The 5,542-nt window shown below is 37.0% G+C and overlaps 1 pseudogene; it reads right to left on the bottom strand.

Moving 5' to 3' along the window:
• Window positions 1–1,687: 1,687 nt before the first annotated feature.
• On the bottom strand, window positions 1,688–2,166 carry LOC140621381 (gametocyte-specific factor 1 pseudogene; annotated as a pseudogene).
• Window positions 2,167–5,542: the final 3,376 nt, after the last annotated feature.

Below are 5,542 nucleotides of genomic sequence, written 5' to 3' on the forward strand. Positions count from 1 at the left end.
AATGAGAGGAAGCAGAGATGCCATCTGTTACAGTTTTCAAGTGTGTGTTCTCTGGAACACTTGTATTACTAGGTTTCTGTTGGTTTTGTGTACAATTGTATTATCTCCCTCTTCATTAAGTTCTGTATTTCTCATTAGCATGATCTAGGTTCTGATAACTCCTGCAGCAAAGATGTCTGATTAACTTTCCTTAACCCAGTGTTCACCAAACTTATTTACTGAGGGAATGCTTTTTTACCTCATACCAATTAACATGTTCTGGGACTAATGTTTTATAAGAGGAAAGTGCTGCTAAAATACTATACACAATTGCTGCTAGAATTAAATCCCTATCCAATCAACAAAGAAGTTTTCAGGTTTGTAAAACCTCAGTGGACAACTTGACGTTGAGTCTTGGATCCTGTAGCCAATCTGAATTATTGACCTCTTAGAAGTGGGCAGTGAATAGTAAGTGCCTACTTACAAAATTATGGACCTGAAGCATGTTTTAAGATCCAGCATCTTTGGAATTTGCTAGTACCAGTTTGGAGTGAACAGCTAAAATGTGTGTTTCATACTTTGTGTACTATGAAAATATGCTGAATTTAGAGACAGAAAGGTATTGAGCAGTATTTAGTGGTGCTGGCCCTAAACATTAGAGGGTTGGCATTTACTTGCAAAATATAATTTTCTGGGAGCCCTGGGGCTGATTAAACCCCAAACCGTCTTGTTCACTCCCTATCACTCAGTGAAATTCCACCCCGGGAGCTCTTCCTCCTCTTATTTGAATCAAAATAACCCTACAATTCTCTGTCTCATGACTCTGCTTAGGCTTTCCTCTCTTCCCAAAGTGCTTTTTCCTTTATATCTCAATCACTACCCATTAGAATACTCTGCTGCCTTCCAATGACCTTGTCTTCCTAACACCTCTCCAGATTTTCACCATGGTGGACAACTATTTGTCCAGGCCTCTGCAAAGTAATCCAAATGTTCCCTTTGTTCCTTATGTCCTAACAGGACTTAGCTTGCCTCTTTGTTATAACACATCCTATGAAATACTGGTTTTGGGAACTGTGTATTAAAGTCTACCAACATTGCGATGACTGGGTAGCTCGGTGGTTGAGCATCTGCCTTTGGCTCAGGTCATGATCCCAGGGGTCCTGGATCCAGTCCTGCATCAGGCTCCCCGGAGGGGTCCTGCCTCTCCTCTACCTATGTCTCTGCTTCTCTGTGTCTATCATGAGTAAATAAATAAAATAATTTTTAAAAAAGTCTACCAACCTTGATGAAGCACTCTTTGTAATAAGAGATCACGTTTTGCTTATGATCAATAGTGTCTTACACAGAGTAGATACTCTGAGTTGAATGGCATGGCAACTTCAAAATTGGCCTTGATCATCTTCTCTACTAGAAAAGTCACACAAAAACCAGTTTGAAAAATCACAGTCTGAGTTTCTATTTATTAGTTTACTTAGTGAATATACACAGACTACTTCACATATAAGCAAGAAATTTCTTTCTTTAGGTTCCAGGTATTTTTAGTATATTTTTCTTTTTCTTCCCCTGACCCATGCCCCCAGTTTGAAAGTCACTGACAGTTTATCTTTCTATAATTAGATTAAGAGGGGAATAAAAGGAAGAACCCCCTGGTAGCAGGAAGAAGCAAGGATCCTTTTAGAGTCTAGCATTTGATGAGATAGATATTCAGTTATATATTTCCATTATTTTTCCACGGCTGAATGTATGGTGGAGACCTGGGAACACACACGCTTGTAGCCATCACTTGCTTGCAGGGCTGTTGTTGCCACAGTAGTTGGCTTGCTGTGCCCCACACAAATGGGGTGCTGGTCTGTTTCCATAGACCTTTATCCCTTTCTTCATCACAAGGAAGGCACTGCCATGTGCTCTCAGCTAGAGTCTCTTGTCCAAGATTCCCGGTTTGGTTGACAGCATCCTGCTCAATACAACTTTTATCATCACAGCTTGAGACATCATGACTGGTTTTGGTGGGAGAAACTCGGTGGCAAGCATTCCAGGGACAAGTACCCAATTTGCTACATGAGGATGATTCTTTTTGCACTTGATAAGATGATAAGGAAACCTGCAGGCCCTGATCTAGTGGTTTTTATCAGAGGGTCATTGTAATAGCTTTTCGGGGTCCAGGTAATTGATGTAAGTTTCATCCATTTTGTAAATGAAGGAGATGAACCCAGGTGCTTGGTTGAAACATGCTTTCCCCACGGTCACTTTCTCCCCACATCCACTTCAATTTTAGTATATTTTTTTAAATATACTTGGTCAGAACCAAGTGACAGTGAGAAATGTATTTTCATCTGGCTGAAATCTTTTAAAAGTTTAAAAAAGCAATAAGATACATATAACTGCATAGTCTAGTTTTTATCTCTTATTATCTCCAGACATGGTTCTTCACCCATTTCTCTTCATAGTTAAAAATCTTTCCCTTTTAACTTTTACTTTTATCTAATTTCAGACTTGCAAAAGAGTTTGAAAAATACTACAGAAATTCTCTTACAATTTTTAACAGCTTCCCCAAATATTACCATTTTACATAACCAGGATATAATTATTTAAACTAGGAAATTAACACTAAAGCAATTCTATTAACTACTCCATAGACCTGGTTAAGTCTCCTTGGTTGTCTCATTAAGGTCTTTCTGTTGGTCCAATTCTCAAGTCATCATAGTCTCCTCCCATCTGACATCTCCTCAGTCTTCCTTTGCCTGTCATGACCTTGACACTTAGAGCATGACCCAATTATTTTGTAGAATGTCAATTTCAGGTCATCTGATGTGTAAGCAGGGATTATATCCTTGAGAAATATATTCATAGTCTAGGAGTATTTGTGACAATTATTTGGATAGAAAACATTTAATTCTTCAAACATTTTGTTGAATAATTGCCTTAGTTTCCCTGTGGTAAGAGTGGACGTTTTCAAGTTTTAAAAGAAGACAGAAAGTCATTTTTTCTTCTTTGTAGGTGTTTGTCTTGTATTAGTCCTTTGAAAGATTTATAATGAGATTGTGTCACAGAGCTCCATAAGTGTCTGTTGATATGAATAGGTGTCTTTAACCAAAAACAGTTTTTTTAAAAAGAAGCTCATTTTTAAATCACATATTACATTTTTTTTTTTTTTTTTTTTTTAGTAATCAGTAGATAGGTAGTGTCAGACAGTTCAGGATGCTGAAATTTAATTGTTCAAAGTAATCTACTCATTGTCCTTACTGGAAAGTCTTAGGCTTGATTGGTTCCCGGATCTTCAATGGATATCACATGGAAATCACATTTAAAATATGGTACTTTACCACTGATATTGTTTAAGGTGATTTATTTATTTATTTATTTATTTATTTATTTATTTATTTACATGTTTGTCTTCTTGCTCTCCATTTTTGAGTATGCTTTTTCCCTCTGGAAAACGTTCCCTGCTTTTCTGCTAACTTCTCCACCCATTTTGACTATTTCCTGCCTTGAATGGCCAACATACACTAGGCAATCTGAATCTAGTTTCTCTCCCCACCATTTCACTGAACCTGCTCCTTCCAAGAGTGCAAATGACTTTCTAATAGCTGAATTTGCTGCTTATGTGCATCATTTGACAATGTTGTCCACTCTCTTCTTTCATGACATACTGTCTTAATAATACCTGGGGTATACTCTCTCTTGGTTCTCTTGCTGCTTTCCAGAAAATCTTTTTCTTATTTGCATCTTCTCTTACTTGTGTTTAAATATAGGCATTCCGTGGGTTTGTTCTAGACATACCAATGCATATGCTGTGGGCTAATTCAAAGGCTCCCAGAGCTTCAGTTCCCATCTTTGTGTGGATGACTCAATCTTTACCTCTGACTTGGATACTCATCCTGAGCTTTAGATATGAATTTCCCATAGATACTTCAAACTTAGTTAATCATCAAGAGAAAACAATTAATTCCCCTTTGAACATGAACTTCTTTCTCCTACCCCCTCTCCTGGACTTGGGCTGGAGTGAAATCACTCATTAGATTATCCCATCACACTTAGTCCTCTGCCTGCTAACCCATGCTATTTTCTTAATCTGGGTTGTTCTCTTTCTCTCTTCCCATGTTTTACATGCTGATTTTTCATTTCAGTACAGTTGAAATTGTACCTCAGTGCTGCCTACCCTGATCAACTCAAAAATAATTAAAAGACTCTCATGTTTAAAATTAATTTGTTTCATGTTTTACCAGTAGTTGTAGACATGTCTGGATTGCTTTCCTCGTTGGATTGTAAATCCCTCAAGTCATCTTGGTGGCTCTCATAAACCAGCCCAGTGCCCACTTACATACTGATTTGTTGAATTGACTTAAAATGAAGTGAACCTCCGGGTTTGCCGCTGTTGTTATGTTTATTTGTTCTGTTTTATTTTGTTTAGTGGCCCTGCAAACAACATGCTCCTCTCAAGGATGATAGTGCTACACTATAACACAGAAGCCCTTCTATTTCCTCCCTCCTTCCCACTTCCCTTCCTCCCTCTCTTCCTTCCTTCATAATATGGGCAGGAAAAAATTAGAATGAAAGCAGCTGACAGTGTCTAGAACATAATTTGTTCTCTTTCAATTACTCAGAGCAATATCTTGGGCAGTTACTAAAGTAAAACTTTTTTATCAAACTCAATATACTGAGGCAGGGAACATAATCACATTATTTGCAATTTACTGTTGCTCCCTTAGTGATCTGCAGATCAAAAGGTATCTGTTCTGACACTTCATTTCTGAAACTTAATGTTGTGTTTATTTAATTCATCTAATTAGGACCTCTTAGCACCTCAAATGGGTGCTTTAAAAAAACAACACCCAGCTGTTAGCCTAGGGACAAAAGAATAAATGCAAATTTAGCACTTTTCAAAGGTGAATCCGCACATTTTGATGTCTTGACAGCATTCAATAAAAGTCAAGTGTTCTTAGACACAATCTACTAATTTCCTGATTGTTTTTGGACATAAATACTTAATAAATATGAAAGATAGTTTTAAAAAACTGACTATATTCTGGGGGAAATATGTACATATATGCATAGGTGCAATCTTTTATAATATAAAAATACCTTTTAGGAGCTTGTTGCTGCTTCTGAGATAAAGGAAATTCTCGATGTCAAGATTCAAACAGAAAAGAGAATGAAATACACAAAATGGTAAGTGACTTGCAAATAAGCCAGAGTAACCAATTTTCTAATGCTTTGTTGTGTAGTTATCATTTGTAAGTTGCACACATATAAAATGCATACTTTTTTTTAAGTTTTTTAAGGAATCTCTGTACTGTTTTCCAGAGTGCCCATACCAACTTATATTCCCAAAACAGTCTGTGAGGATGCCCTTTTCTCCACATCCTTGCCAACACTTATTTCTTGTCTTTTTTGATACTAGCTGTTCTGACTGGTATGAGATGATATTTAGTTGTGGTTTTGATTTGCATTTTCCTGATGATTAGTGATGTTGAGCATCTCTTCATGTGTTTGTTGGCCATCTGTATACCTTCTTTGGAAAAATATCTATTCAGGTTCTCTGCATTTTTAATCAGACTATTTG

Source organism: Canis lupus, chromosome 30 (genome assembly GCF_048164855.1).
Source record: "Canis lupus baileyi chromosome 30, mCanLup2.hap1, whole genome shotgun sequence".
Taxonomy (NCBI): Eukaryota; Metazoa; Chordata; class Mammalia; order Carnivora; family Canidae; genus Canis; species Canis lupus.